Here is a 16,660-nt window from a genome sequence, read left to right as displayed (position 1 = left end):
AGGGGCACAAAACAAATGGAAAGCCATACCATGTTTTTTTTTTTTTAAAGATTTTAAATCTTTTTTAAAGATTTTTTTAAAGATTTTAAAGATTTTATTTATTTATTTGAGAGCGAATGAGTGAGAGAGAGCACGAGAGAGGAGAAGGTCAGAGGGAGCAGCAGACTCCCCAAGGAGCTGGGAGCCCGATGCGGGACTCGATCCCGGAAGTCTGGGATCATGACCTGAGCCGAAGGCAGTCGCTCAACCAACTGAGCCACCCAGGCGCCCCCATACCATGTTTTTTTAATACAGAGGGTTTTTTTGTTTTTTGTTCAGATTTTATTTATTTATTTGAGAGTGAGAGAGAGAGAGCGAGAAAGCATGGTCGGGGGACAGGCAGGTTCCTCACTGAGCAGGGAACCCAAGGAAGGGCTCCATCCCAGGACCCTAAGATCATGACCTGAGCTGAATTAACCAACTGAGCCACCCAGGCAGCCCTGAATACAAAGTTTTAACACCCTCAGCGTGTCTACATTCCTTAAGTTAAGTCTATAAAGATAATAGAATCCTAAAGAAAATAATTCTTTTGGGGGCTATATGGTGGGGTACTATAGACCAGATAAGCAGATTTGAAAATTCTTATAGAATAGTCAATGCATTTTTTTTTAAGATTTTATTTATTTATTTGACAGAGAAAGATCACAAGTAGGCAGAGAGGCAGGCAGAGAGAGAGGAGGAAGCAGGCTCCCTGCTGAGCAGAGAGCCCGACGTGGGGCTAGATCCCAGGACCCTGGGATCATGACCTGAGCCGAAGGCAGAAGCTTTAACCCACTGAGCCACCCAGGCGCCCTAGAATAGTCAATGAATGTTGAAGAGAAGAGGAAGGAGACTAGCTCTGTGAGATATGACATCACCACGATAATTTACAATGTGTGGTGCAGGGCATATGCAGCCTGAGAGGTCAACAAAACAAAATGGAGGAGTCCAGAAATAGACCCAGATAGTAGGAGAATTTAACAGATGATAAAAGTAGCATTTTAAATCCAGAGGAAAAGGTGGAAGAGTCACTAAATGATACTAGAAAACTGGCCAGAGAACTGGGGAAAAAAAAAAAATTAAGTGGGAGCCATACTGCAAACCTTCATACATGGGAACTTCACAATGTGCCAAAGACTTCAATATTTTTACACAAACAACCAAAATGTTAGAAGAAACCATTTGGGATAACTTTTATCATACCCAAGTGACTCACAACTCTGAATAAATAAATACTACTACAAATACAACCCCAAATTAAGTTTGTTTCTTAAAAGTGATCAGGAGTTAAAAAAAAAAAAAGTGATCAGGAGTGATATCACTTAGATAAATGTTAAACTAGGGAAATTGTGCAACTCAGTATAACAGGCAAATATGAAAATATGCCCAAACTCAATAATATGAAAAATAACAACTAAAACTATCATACCTATCAGATTACCAAAGACTAAAATATTTGAGGATACTGTGTTAGGGGAGGTGGCAACGGGCACTCTGAGATGTTTCCGGCGGGAGTCTAGAATACCATGACCTTGTAAAGAACATCTGGCAATACCAAAGACATTTTACAAACACCTGGGCCCAGCAATTCCATTTTAGGAATTTTCCTCAGAAATACTGGTACAGGTGAAACAACTTATGAACATGGTTATTCAGGGCAATACTGTTTGTAGTAACAAGACTGTAAACAACCTAAATTCCAACAATGGAAAATGGTGGGTCTTCCCTTGAATGATTTCCTGAAGATCATTCACATTAGTACATACATGTTCTTTTTTTTTTTTTAATTTTACTTATTTATTTGACAGAGAGATCACAAGTGGGCACAGAGGCAGGCAGAGAGAGTGGGAGAAGCAGGCTCCCTGCTGAGCAGAGAGCCGGATGCGGGGCTCGATCCCAGGACCCTGGGATCATGATCTGAGCCGAAGGCAGAGGTTTTAACCCACTGAGCCACCCAGGTGCTCCCACGTTCTTTTTTTTTTTTAAGGCTGCATATTACATCACTGTGGAAAAAAATGTTGCCATTTGTACATATTTAATACTTACACATGCATAAAATATCTTTGGCAGGAATCACAAGAAACTGATAGCTTTTGGTTACCCCATGGAGAGGACCATGATGGATGGTGAGGGGTAGATGCATCCATCTTAAAACTCATGAATTTAAGCCATGTGAACTGATTAACTATTAACATAATACATAATAAATCAATTATAAAGTAAGATCAATTCCAGAATGGGCGGCCTCTGGACCTAAATGTACAAATATCTAAGTGCTTTAAATTCTGATAACCCAAGGGCATATTGCTCGCCTTGGGAAAAGATCTAAAGACTGTGTGCTAGAAAGTACCATTTCCAGGGATTATCTCTTGCTTTGGACTTGAACACAACTGCTGGAGAAGCAAAAGCCTCTTACTTAATGCCTCAGCCGTTCTCTCTCCAACGTCTCTCCTTTCTGATGGTCCCAGCAGCATGAGAGCTATCACTGTCCCCAAGAGTCCTCTGCATACCCAAACAAGTCCCTCCTTCCTTACACTGGGGCAGTACTCAGAACCACCTGGGATCCTCCCATAGTTGGTCTGGAGATCTTGTACACCAATAGTGGGCTGCCCCTTCATTTACCCAAAGAGAAATCAAAATCACAACAAAATCACAAGATAAATCAGTGATCTGGGTGGGCAACCGCAAGTTAGACAACTAATTGCTAAGACAACTGTTGAAACACTAGTCTTTCTTAGTAGCACTCAAAAGATCCATTTTGGTTGGAAAACAGAAATCAGAAACATCAGAGGGATTTCAACTTGTTAGGTACCCCCATCCATCTCCACAATTCTGTATCACAATTGTTTTCCGTCTTGTTTGAAAAAGAGAACAAATCATCACCAGGTATTTTTCCACATAGTAATGGCCAATAGTATGTGGTGTTTACTGAAACTTCCAGAAAGGAGAATTTTGAAGAGACTGTGTCATCTCCAATCCGTCATTAAAACCCATAATGGTACTTAACAATCCCATTCCTAGATTTTACTCAAGTGAAATGAAAGATTTATGTCCACACAAAAAAATCTGTACGCAAACGTTTCTAGTAGCTTTATTCCAAATCACCCGAATGTCCTTCAACAGGTGCACGGCCAAAACACACAGTGGTATATTCATGCCGGGGAAGACAACTCAGCAACAGAACGGAACAAACCACTGATACGCACAACAATTTGAGAGTCTCAAAGGCATTATGCTATGTGGCAAGGCCAGATTCAAAAGGCTACTTATCATGTAATCACGGTTATGTTACTCACAGGATATTACGGAAAAGGGCAACCAGACTGAAAAGTGGATGGGAAATTGCCAGTGGCTGGGAGGGGCGAGGGGCGGGCTGAGAAGCGGACTATAGGGGACACAGGGAATTTGGGAGGGCCAGAACTGTTCCACATCTGGATTGTGGTGGTGGTTAGGGTCTCAAAAAAGCTCTACACTGGAGAGTAATCTATTGTGTGTGATAGCCTCGATTAAGAAATCCACAGAGATAATCAAGTATGGAAGGAAATACTGTCATCCTACTTTCTTGGCGACAGGGTCACAGTCTGAAAATGGTTAATATTTAAGTAAAAATCTATGAAGAGCAATCAGTTCACTAGCAATGGAACTGTAACAAAATACTGAGATACCGATTTTGTTTGGCTTACGTATACATACTGCCGAAACAGCAGACATAATAGCAACACTGTTCAGGTGCTAGGGACAGGGCAGGGGACAAAAGAGACAAAACTGCTGCTCTCGGGGGCTTACATTTTATGTATTTATTATTTTATTTATTTATTTATTTATCTAGGGAAAGAATGAGCACGACTGGGGGTGGGGGAAGAGGGACAGAGAGAGAATCCCAAGCAGGCCTTGTGCTGAGTGTGAAGCCCGACGTGAGGCTCAGTCTCACAACCCTGAGATCACGACCTGAGCTGAAACCGAGTCGGATGCTTAACCTCCTGAGCACCCCCCAGGTGCCCCAGTGGCTCACATTTCAGTCCCGCATTGTGACGCTGTTCTACTATGGTGAAAGGCAGCAGGTTTCTTCTAGGTATAGCACAGTATAAGTACAGGTGTAAATACTAAGTAAAACGAGCCAACAAAATTCATGGCAATTGTCCGATGTAGGTCTCTCTGAAATTTCTAGTTCTGAAACTTTCTTCAGAGGCTGGAAAAGAAATCCGAGCCCTGAGTGAAAGTTTAGAAGGGGCAAAATCAGACTGCCTAATACTAGTCACAAAAAGTAAAACTGTTGTTTTTTTTTTTTAAAGACTTTACTCATTTATTTGAGATACAATGAGCAAGACAACATAAGCGGTTGTGGGGTGGGAGGGGGAGGGAGGGCAGAGGGCGAAGCAGACGACACTCCACGGAGCAGGGAGCCCAATGCCGAGCTCAATCCTAGGACTTCAGGATCGTGACCTGAACGGAAGGCAGACACTTTACTGACTGAGCCACCCAGGCGCCCCAAAAGTAAAACTTTTATTAGTAAATACAGAGTGTTTTGCATGGGAGTGTTACGTTAGGTTCCCGGTGTGCTGTGTGGTTGCAGGGCTTGGATACTACCTATTAGCAAAACTGCGAGTTAACAGAGATGACTGGATTTCAGATTTTAATAACCTAAAACTCGCAGAAAGCTTGGAACGCTGACATTTGTCTGAACTACTGGTGTAAGTGAATGTGAGGACTTGGGACTGTAAACCAAGAGTTTCGGAGAGCTCCGATGACAGGAGGTTGGGAGCTGCCCTAATTATATGCCAAAGTAATGACCGTGGAATACAGGGAGTTGGCCAGAGAAAATGCTTTGAATAGCCAGCCCACTTACATAACGAACAACTCCAACAGCCACCGAACTGAATCCCGGTCAGAGCGAGCTCACGTATGAAAACCCGCCGATCCCCAAGTCCAAGGCAGAGCCTGGGCCCAGGAGGAGGAGACCAGAGGTGAGGGGAGCAAGGCCCAGGGGCTGCTGACGGGCAGGAGCGGGACCAGAGAGCACAGGGCCGACCGTGCTCCCCAGCACGGCAGCGGTCTCTGCTCCAGGCGGCCCAGGGGCGCCCGGGCACCCTGCCCGTGGCGGGCATCCTGCCCGTCGGGACCCCAGGACCACACCGTGGGAGGCTGGGAATGTCCAGTGCTAATTCTCAGGCGCGCTCATGGAGCAGTGAAGGAGGGGGATACTCCTTCCTATTACTTGAATTCTCTCGGCAAGTGAAAACATGTAAATTTTTTAGATCTGAAAAGTATGGTCAAATTAACACTACCAGATCATTTTTTTAAAAAGATTTTATTTATTTATTTGACAGACAGAGATCACAAGTAGGCAGAGAGGCAGGCAGAGAGAGAGGAGGAAACAGGCTCCCCGTTGAGCAGAGAGCCCGACGCGGGGCTCGATCCCAGGACCCTGGGATCATGACCTGAGCTGAAGCAGAGGCTTTAACCCACTGAGCCACCCAGGCGCCCCCCCCTTTTCTTTTTAAAGAACACTACCAGATCATTTTAAAATTTAAGTGTTTCTTTCCTGATTATTTTTTAGAAAAAAATTTTTTTTTAAGATTTTATTTACTTATTTGAGAGAGAATGAGTGAGAGAGAGCATGAGAGGAGAAGGTCAGAGGGAGAAGCAGACTCCCCAAGGAGCTGGGAGCCCGATGCGGGACTCGATCCTGGAAGTCCGGGATCATGACCTGAGCCGAAGGCAGTCGCTCAACCAACTGAGCCACCCAGGCACCCTCTTTCCTGATTATTATTGAAGAGAGCAATTTCTGCCCTTTTATCCCTTACTCTTGATTGAAGGGACTTCTCTTCCTTTCCCAAAGATGGCAATTTGGGTTTTTGAGTATGGTCTTAAATGACTTTTTTTTTTCTTAAGTTTTATTAATTTATTTGAGATTTACTTATTTATTTGAATTTATTTACTAATTTATTTGAGAGCGAGAGAGCACAAGCACGGGGAAGGGTAGAGGGAGAGGGAGAAAGAGACTCCCCACTGAACAGGGAGCCAACAGGGACTCGATTCCAGACCCTGGGATCGTGACCTAAGCCCAAGGCAGACACTTAACTGACTGAGCCGCCCACATCCTTAAATGATCTTTTCTGATAAAACAAAGGCAGACCAATTTCTGGCTGCCATCATGCCAGATGTGTGACAGAACACCGTAAGCACAGAGAAGAATGTCAGCACAGAGGACACACATGGTGATGGGGACGAACAGAACCCAGTCATCGTTAGAAAGCACACGTGTCCGCGTCACAAACCAGGAGATCCTGCCCAACAGCCAGGAGGACAGCTCGTGTAAGCCCTCGGTTTCTCAGAGGCACACTCTTTCCAAGATTCAGCATCCGGGGTCAGAAAAGTATGAACGGGTACAATATCTAGCAAGAATCAAAGGCTACTGACAACCTCACATTGTTCTTCCCAAGGCAAGTTTAAACACCAATAAGGAAACCAACAACAAGGGTGGCCAGATCCCACTGGCTTCTGCTGGGACTTCCGGCCCAAGTGAGCAGGTTGTCAAGGAGGAACTTGGCAGAAGACGAAGTGACAATGGTGGGTCTGTAATCTGTATGGAGTAGGGGCCCATGTTCTTCGATTTAAATCCTCCAGTGAATAAAAGCAAAATGTTTTCAGCCTGGTGGCAGGCACTGCATTATACCTGGAAGTTAACAGAGCTTTTAAATTTTGGCATAAGACAAAAGAAAATGGGACGGTATGAAGAACTCCAACCTTGTTGGCTCTGGCCGGTCACTACATCGTACAACCAGTACTTTTCAAACTGTGAGCCCCCGGGCCCCAGGCCTGTGCAGACACCTCAGCAGCCACTTTGGGATTTGAGGACGAGTTGGGAAAGGCAGGGAGTTGGGGGGAGGGAGTCACTTCAAATGGAAAAGCTCTCATTTTATATGCCTATAAAACAAACTACTTTGATGTTATAAAAACTGGTATATTAGAATTCTATATAAGATTTCATTTACTAAGAAGAGTTCCACTGCTTACATTTCGGGGGGGAAAATCTTTATCTTAAACAATGTTGTTCATCTTCTCGAGCTATTTATAAGTAAACACCCACTTTGCTTTTCGAAGTGAAGGTAATATATATTTTCCATCACCTGGAGAAAGGCACCATTGCTCTGAGCCTGAATGTTCTTCTGCCTGTGTGTGAGAAAGTAGACTTTCTCTTCAATATAGACAATGAAAGACCAGGACAGTCTTTTTAAGAGTTGCTCAGCGTACAGATGTGTCCGGAAAGTCTTGTGTGCAGGTGGAAGACAGTAACTGAAACTAATAGGAATTCTTCACTCCACAAAAGTATTTTCACAACAGTTGGCTCTTTACCTGTTTGTGTTTGCATGGAAAGCATCTCAAAGGACCCACACCCCACGGCCAGAGAGCAGTAGTACCCCACACACCACAGAGCCCCACACCCTGGATCTCCCACCACACACTGGGAATGCTGGTGGCTCTGTGCTAACTGAAGGCTCCTTAAACTCTCCATCCAGACAAGACAAAGTTTATTTCGGAGCTTCAGAACACTGTGCTTTTCTTGTTGGCATGATACTCTCGGGCATGATGCTCTTCTGAAATTTCCACGTCTTCGTCTGCTCACAGGGAGGGGAAATGGGTCAGCCCACCTGCCCAATGGCTACCAAGTAACTGTTTTCTGAACAAAAGTTGAAGCCAAGAAAAGGAAGGTGAGGTCATAGCTCTGTCCACTAGAAGAACCCCATTCATGTATCATGACTACTTGATTAAAAAGAACACTGAATGAGATGAAGAGGTATTTGGAGCTAGGGGGTCAAAAACTCCCAAAGTGCAGCTGAAATGACAGCGGAAAGCCAATGGAAAACTGACTCGAACTTACAACCTTTCCAGAACACGCCTGTGCTAAGAGGGCAGAGAACAAGCAGGGTGAGCAGAGGTGCAGGACGAACAATGGAAGCAGGAGGGGGCCAAGGACAGTGGGGAGGGACAGCTGGGGAGTCAGGTCAGCTCGGCCCAAAGCTGGGGGAGTGAGTGAGGCACGGTTCACGGGAGCCGGAGAACCAGGAGAACCAGGAGCGAGGGAGGTAAGGGAGGCACAGGAGGGGGACGATCTGTAGGGACGGTCAGCACGCCTGGAAGTCTGTAGAATAGACCAGCGGGGCTCTGCCAACTCAGGTTGGAGCAGTAGTGAGAAGGAGTCAAGAGGGGGAACAAGAGAAGAGAGGAGCCATCTCTCCAAAACCTGCCGGTGTCACTGGCTCTCCAGACCGGGAGCAGCACCGCTAGGAGGTCAGTGCTGGGGGACAATCACCGCTGGAAGCAGGGCTGGGCTAAGGGCAGAGAGCCCACAGGGAGGGTGTGGCTGGCTCCACCCGCAGATCCAGGATGCTGCAAGGTCAGGAGATCCAGACCCGGAACTCAAGGTCAGGAGGTCCCAACTGGGGACTAGCATCTAGAGGAAGGCAGAGGAAACCCAACCAGCCTGCTGGAGTCAGAGCAGCCTGCTGGGAGTCAGGGGTGTCCCTGGTGTCCCCCTGCTGCAGTCTAGAAACCCCCACACCCACAGCGGCCAGGCAGGCTTTACTAATGCTTGGGCCAGTACAAAACACGCTGTCACAAACTCCAAATGGAGAACTACATGAATCATTTTACTGCACCCAGTTTTCAAACAGGCTTAGGTAATTCTGAAAATGCCTCTCTTGCATGGCACCAGGGTTAGGTTATGATTTACGAGACAGGCCTTTTCAGGAGCATTCGATTATTCAAGAGAGAAGAGACCCTCTCAAGGTTGAGATGACAGCAATTCCTAAAAGGTTCATAGCTCCCCCAGATTATCCTGGGATCCCTGCTGGCTCATTTTTGTACCCTAAGTACTTCCAACAGCATTCACCGGGAATGACCATTCACGTGTCAAGAATCCAGCAGTACAAAGCACAATAGTTATTCTTTTTTTCCATACCATTCTAGTTCTGCAGTTTTTCTTCCTAATAATGAACTGTTACATAGAGGATTTGTCCTCTATAATTTTTTAAAAAGATCTTACTTCTTTGAGAGAGAGGGAACACAAGTGGGGGCAGGGACAGCGGGAAAGGGAGAAGCAGACTCCCCGCGCCCCCGCCAGGTGGGGCTCAATCCCAGGACCCCAGGATCATGACCTGGGCTGAAGGCAGATGCTTAACCAACTAAGCCACCCAGGCGCCCTCCTCTTTAACTTTTCAACAGGAAATTACACACAAGCCAAAGAAGACAAAATCTAGAGGTTCTTATAACAGTAACCAGCCCGCTGTGCACAGATCCCTTATCGCTGTCACCGGGCTACGCTGGATAGCAAAGCTCTTATTTATGGTTTGCAGAACCACAATATTTAATGGTGTCACTTTCACGAGTACATGTGTCAGGATTTTAGAAAGCAAAACATTCTGAATTTGTAAAAACAAATGAATCATATTTATATTACAGTAAGATTTACTGCAGGGTTCTTTTAACCAATAAGCTCCTCTGGTGAACTGGAAACATCACACAATGTCTAATGCTGTTGAGTCAAACTGTTTGATCTGGAGCACTTCTCCTGCACCGTGGGGGAAGCATAAAGGCATACCCGAACCACACTCAGGTCTCAGTGCCCAAATCCGCCATGCTCCCTAGCGGGGATCCTAGGGCACTAGCCCTCCTTCCTCCAAGTCAGCCATGGGTACACGTCCAACTATCTGAGAAGCATCTGATACACACTCACTTGGATAGTATACTAACTTCCAGATCCACATCGTGGCAGACACAGCAATTCTGAGTGACTAGACATTACCGAAAGGCATACCGTTACCAATGCTCACCATCTGAGCCTCTGCTAAGGGTCAGAACCTATAATAAAATGTCTTAAAGCATCATCTCATTTAAACTCACAACAAAAACTTTGCGTAGGTATCAGCTGCATCCTACAGATGGCCAAAATTAAGGCCTGGGGAAGGCCTACAGAAGCATGATTTCAAGTATTTACTCTTCTCCGTGCCTTTGGCATGTCACTGAGTTCTCAGAGTCTCAGTCTTCTGAGCCAAAAAATGGGGGAGAATTCTTCAGTGTTAGTGGGGATTAAAGCTGTCTGTGATTGGAAATGGGCATATTATTATATGTTACTATAAAACATTATTACTGGGGCACCTGGGTGGCTTAGTAGGTTAAGCGTCTGCCTTCAGCTCAGGTCATGATCCTGGGGTCCTGGGATCGAACCCCTCATTGAGCTCCCTGCTCAGCAGGAAGCCTGCTTCTCCATCTCCCACTCCCCCTGCTCCTGTTCCCTTTCTCCTTTTCTCTCTCTCTGTCAAATAAATAAATAAAATCTTAAAAAAAATTAGTTAAGTGTTTTCATGGGATGTTAAAGCATTCACTAGAAACATGGAATTAGGGCATTTTTTTTTTTTTAAATCACATATTCCTGATGATCTTGTACCATACATGGGGCTTTGGAAACATGGGTCAAGTTTCTGGACTCAAGGAGAAGGACTCTCAGAGTGGAAGGGCAAGAATGCTTCAAGTTCTGAGGAAGGTCTACTCACTCTGAGCTGTGTAAATGATGATGGAAAAATGCCAGGGATTAAATTCTATTATTTTCTATTTCTGAATTTGAAGAGAATCACACTGACAGGAATTTGGAAGTCCACATTTCCATATTTATTTGAATCATTCTCTTAAAAATGATTGTGCTAGAGCAAATACCAGTAATGGGAAGTTCATGTGTAGCTGTGGGGCGACGCCAAAATAAGAATCTTACCACTATCTTCTGGAATTTATGCCTGGAATATTATTTGTAATTACAAAGGAAAATCTATAGTGTACCTGTAAGACCTAGCTTTCCCTTTCTGATCAATGCATTTATAAAACTAGTAGCTTGGGGCGCCTGGGTGGCTCAGTGGGTTAAAGCCTCTGCCTTCGGCTCAGGTCATGATCCCAGGGTCCTGGGATCGAGCCCCGCATCGGGCTCTCTGCTCAGCAGGGAGCCTGCTTCCTCCCTTCTCTCTCTGCCTGCCTCTCTGCCTACTTGTGATCTGTCAAATAAATAAATAAAATCTTTAAAAAAATAATAAAACTAGTAGCTTTATGAATTTTGTTTAAATGTTTTAAGGCTTCAACTATCAATTTAATAAAGTTTTTGAGTGCCTACCAAGTGGGCAGTTACTGACAGGCCTAGGTATATAAATATAAGCAGAACAGTATTTTAGTTAGGCAGATTCAAAGTACAAATTAATTACAAGTTTATCAGCACAATGACAGAGGAATATATAAAATGTGCTGCTAACATATTACAGGTTACTACTAAATTACTGAAAACTTTCCATGATATTGAGGCTTTTGCTGACCACTGCACCTGACACTTCTGGGCTCCACCATGACCTCACATTCCAGTTCCAGGTACTTGTCTCATAAGGAATTTCCTAAAATTTATATTTAAATGTAAGCATGATTGTAAATCTATGAGTGAGAGTTGTTTTTAGGATTTATTTACTTGAGAGACAGAGAGCAAACGAGAGAGTGAGTGTGCAAGTTGGGGGAGGGGGAGAGGGACAAGCAGACTCCCCGCTGAGCAGGGAGCCTGATGTGGGGGCTGCCACCCAGGTGCCTGAGAGTTGTTTTTATAACAGAAATGAAAACACACACTTGTAAACAATTCAGGTGTCAAACAAAAAACCATAAGGTTAATTGGAAGATATTTTAGTACAATTATAAAAATGCCACAAGTCATATCTCATGAGAAAGGGCAGCAGAGTGTTATTTTGGGGTCTTCCCATGTCTAGACTGTGAGGCTGCTGTGCCAGGAGGCCTCAGCAGGGTCCCTGGGAGCAGTGACTCCGGGCAGCGCAGGGCTAGAGCGTTTCCACTTCTTCCCATCACCCTGGCATTCCTGGCCCTGCCCCTCTCTGGCAGGAGCTGCATAGGGTTAGGTGGGGTCCGGTTTACAGTAACTCCACCCATCTGACTAGAAACAAAAGACCCAGGGGGATGCAGCTAAAGCAGTCCTTAGAGGGAAATGTCTGCATTTTTAAGAGGAGGCTACAATTTAAGAAGCTAAACAGCCAACTTAGAAAGGTAAAACACAACAGGAAAAGAGCCGAATAAATTCAAGGGAAAGAGAAGAAATATCTGGAAAGATGATAAAGTGAAATCCCTTTAAAAAACTGCTGCCAAATGAGAGTCTAGAAGTGACTGGAAAAGCCTGGGAAGCAGAGGAAACAAAAGCATTCACTGGATCCAGACTGTTTCGCCAATGTCCGCGAGTTCTCGTTCACTGTGCCTCCCTGTCTGCTCCTCCTGCTGGGAATGAACAAGGGCATTTGTGGTCTCTGGTGGGAGGGAGACCCCAGCCTGGCGCTTACGTTTCAAATCTTAGGTTCAACCTCAGTGAGGCTCCAGAGGACCCTGGCTTCCCCCTAAACGTCGATGTCCTGCTTTGTGCGCATCAGATCCCACAGATGCTCCTATTTGAGCGCTGTATCACCTTTTCTTTGTGTGTTTACCTGTCTCTCTCTACGCCCTGCAAGCCTCATGAGATCACCAGACACTGCCTGAGTAAATGTGTTTGCATTTAATAAAAACCTAAAAAAGGATGAGACCAACAGAGGTCCAAGGTAAGGAGATACAGCGTTAAGCAGAAAGAACAAGTTGTGTGTGCGTGTGTGTGTGTGTGTGTGTGCATGCGTGTGTGCACACGTACACCATTCCTCACAGGAAGTGCCTGGAATAGTGTATGAAGTGTCAGGGAACACCTCCAGGGACAGAAAAGGAAGAAGAGGAGGAAGAACTTACTTTTCACTTTCTAGCCTTATGTAAAATGTTAAGTCATTCACATGGCATGTATTACATTTATAGTTTTTAAAATGATTCAACAGTGATTTTTTTTTAACATCCATCATTTTGTCAAGAAGCACTTTTTTCCTAAGAAAAAACCCAAATGCCAATTTTAAACCCAAGTATTACTTAGGTTCTCTGGTACCCACAGAATGAAAGCCATTTTCGAATGCTTTCATGACAGCTAAAACACTGAAAAGCACAGTAACAGAATCAGTACATTTTCTGAGTATAAGTCATAATTTTTAATTTTTTAAAGAGATTTTATTTATTTATTTGTCAGAGAGAGCCTGTGCAAGCACACAAGCAGGGGGAGCATGGGGCAGAGGGAGAAGCAGCCTCCCCGCTGAACAAGGAACCCAATGTGGACTCAACCTGGGATCAGGACCTGAGCCAGAGGCGGACACGTCACTGACTGAGCCACCCAGAGAAGACTGAGAAGACTGCTTTATGCAGCTACACAGGCAAATGTGCTTCGCAAGAAAGACACTCATCTACCACCTGAAGATCAGGCTACCATAGATGGCGGCCACATCAAACAAACTACGACACTTACAGGTACCGGCTGAGAAGTCAGATCCTTTGTAAAGGAATCTTCCCCAGTGCTGCTGAGATGTACAGAGAACATGGAAAATGTGGACTAGTTCCGCTTGCACCACAAGCACTGAGCCCATCAAGCAACTGGCCAGCCACAGTCCTGCCCCTGGAGTTTAGGAAGCAGCCACGGCAGCACTGGCCACCTACTCCCCCTATCCCGAACCACAGATCACAGAGTCTAAAACCCGACTCACAGGCACATGGGTCCAAATATATACTTGTGATCAGACTTACCTGTCTAGTAACTTTCTTTTTTGGGGGGTGGGGGGAACTCCGAAATAATACATAGGAACCATCTGTTTAGGAGAAGTTACGCTGATTTTTTTTTTTTTTTTCATAATCGCCGCATAAGGTTCCCTGACACAAGATTAAGAAACATTGCCAGAAGCCAGCCACTGCAGATTCTGTTCCCATTAATGGCACCAAGGGATGCACGTTGGTCATGCAAAGCTACGCCACCTTCAACTCTGCCGACCATGAGGACTTGTAGCTGGGTCAACTTTACGATTTCAGTTCTTGCAGCTTTTCTAAATGTACTTTTCGTTACTTGTGCCAGTAATTAAAACCACAGAAAACATCTCAGCTGGAACATCTCTGCATAGAATGTGTTGAGTTTTTGATGAAATAATAATTATTAGAGCAAAATGTATACAGTCTCCTATCACTGCCTCCACCAATTCTTATTTTGAATTTCCAAGCTACAAAAAAGTTATGAGAATACAAAGTAGAAAGAAAACCTGAGCCCTCACACACTGTTGGGGGAATGTACAAGAGTGCAGGTGCTTTGGAAAACAGTTTGGTGGGCCTTCAAAAAGATAAAGACAGTAGGGCGCCTGGGTGGCTCAGTCGGTTAAGTGTCTGCCTCTTGATTTCGGCCCAGGTCATGATTTCAGGGTCATGAGCCAAAGCCTCCTGTTGGGCTCCGTGCTGGGTGTGGAGATACTCTCCACGTGCTTAAGATACTCTTTCCCTTTGCCCTCCTCACCCCTCCAGCTCGTGCAAGTGCCGGCTCTCAAAAAAAAAAAAAAAAAGTTGGGGCACCTGGGTGGCTCAGTGGGTTAGGCCTCTGCCTTCGGCTCGGGTCATGATTTCGGGGTCCTGGGATCAAGCCCCGCATCAGGCTCTCTGCTCAGCAGGGAGCCTGCTTCCCCCTCTCTCTCTGCCTGCCTCTCTGACTACTTGTGATCTCTCTCTGTCAAATAAATGGATGAAATCTTTAAAAAAAAAAAAGTTAAATATAAAGTATCATATCACCCAGCAATTTCACTCCTCTGTATGTATCCAAGAGAAATGAAAACATATGTTCACACAAACACTCATACTAGAATGTTCATAGTAGCATTATTCATATAAGCCAAAAAGTGAAAACAACCCAAATAAATGTCCATCAACAGATGAATGGGTAAATAAAAGATGGTCTACCCATACAATGGAATATTACTCAGCCATAAAAAGGAACCAGGAGGGGCGCCTGGGTGGCTCAGTGGGTTAAAGCCTCTGCCTTCGGCTCAGGTCATGGCCCCAGGGTCCTGGGATTGAGCCCCGCATCAGGGGGAGCACTGCTCAGCGGGGAGCCTCCTTCCTCCTCTCTCTCTCTGCCTGCCTCTCTGCCTGCTTGTAATCTCTGTCAAATAAAATAAATAAGATCTTTGAAAAAAAAAAAAAAAGGAACCAGGAACTGATACGAACACTGAAAACATAATGCTAAGTGAAAGAAGCCAGTCACAAAAGACCACATATATGAAATTTCCAGAAGAGGCAAATCCATGGAGACCGAAAGCACATCTGTGATGCCAGGAATATCTGCTAATGGGTACAAGGTTTCTTTTTGGGTGAAGCAAAATGTTCTAAAATTAGATGGTGGTGATTATTTGAGCAACTCTGTGACTATATCAAAACCACTGAATTCTGTACCTTAAATGGGTAAATTTTATGGTATCTGAATTACATCTCAATAAAACTGCTATTAAAAAAGAATACAAGGGCGCCTGGGTGGCTCAGCTGGTTGAGCGTCTGACTTCGGCTCAGGTCATGATCCCGGGGTCCTGGGATAGAGTCCTACATAGGGCTTCCTGCTCAGTGGGGAGCCTGCTTCTCCCTTTCTGTCCCCCACTTGTGCATGCTCTCTCTAGTGCTAACAAATAAATAAAATCTTAAAAAAAAAAAAAAAGAATAGGGGCGCCTGAGTGGCTCAGTGGGTTAAGCCTCTGCCTTCAGCTCAGGTCATGATCCCAGGGTCTTGGGATGGAGCCCCGCATCGGGCTCTCTGCTCATCAGGGAGCCTGCTTCCTCCTCTCTCTCTGCCTGCCTCTCTGCCTACTTGTGATCTCCGTCTGTCAAAGAAATAAAAATCTTAAAAAAAAAAAATACAAAGTAGACTCATACGGCTTTCCATTAGAGTCGTCAATTATTAACACTTTGCCCTATTTGCTCTCTCTTCACCTCACATGTGTATTCACACACAATCTGTGGTTGAATTATTCAAAATTTAGTTATTGCCATATTTTACTCCTGAATACTTCAGTATGTGGTGTATACTCCTACATAGCCAAAATACAAATATCACACTGCGGAAATTTAACACCAAAACAAAGCTATTATTTAATATATAGTCCACACCCAAATTTGTCAAAAATTATGCACAGTATTTGGTTATCATATCCCTTTAGTTTCTTTTAATCTAGAAAACTTCCCCTTTTTTCATGACATTCACATTTTTTAAGAATGCAGGCCAGTTATTTCAGAGTGTTCCTCAATTTGGAAATGTCTGATTGCTTCCTTATGAGTTGATCTAAGTTGAACCTTTTTGGTAGGAATACTACATAGAAGAGCTGTTCCCTCTTCAGCGCATCATGCCAAACCCTCTGTGATCATGCTAGAACATAATGTCAGTAGTATCATCAGTAGTGATAGTGAGGGATGCTGTCAGTCGTGGCCAGACTGGTGATGACCTGATTCCTCCATTATGAAGGCAGCCTTTTCCCTCTGAAATTAGTAATTTGGGAGGTGACCCTCTGAATCTGTGTAAACATCAGGTCTCCCCTGTGATGTTGCACTCAGAAGGGTTTAGCATCTGTTCATGATCTTTGCCCTGTATTCAATCCCTTCTGAGACTGCTCCGCATGTATGGGGCCAGCCACTCCTCTCAGTTTTATTCCAGTGTGAGCCAGCTGTGATTTCAACACTGGCTGCACATTACAATCAG

At 44.6% G+C, this 16,660-nt stretch overlaps 1 protein-coding gene and 1 long non-coding RNA gene across 2 annotated transcripts in view; one reads left to right on the top strand and one right to left on the bottom strand.

Annotated features, from left to right (window-relative positions):
- The window catches only part of VPS26C (VPS26 endosomal protein sorting factor C), a 43,715-nt gene that overhangs the window by 25,469 nt on the left and 1,586 nt on the right, over window positions 1-16,660 (bottom strand). The gene's annotated exons all lie outside the window — the stretch shown is intronic.
- Window positions 4,862-14,096, top strand: LOC308344990. The gene is made up of 3 exons (XR_013967031.1): window positions 4,862-4,982; window positions 11,322-11,424; window positions 13,142-14,096. It is a non-coding gene; the product is annotated as an uncharacterized lncRNA (long non-coding RNA).

This window comes from Martes martes (genome assembly GCF_963455335.1).
Source record: "Martes martes genome assembly, chromosome: 1".
NCBI classification, from domain to species: Eukaryota; Metazoa; Chordata; class Mammalia; order Carnivora; family Mustelidae; genus Martes; species Martes martes.
The sequence above is the reverse complement of the archived record's forward strand: the minus strand, read 5'-3'. Positions and strand labels throughout refer to the sequence as shown.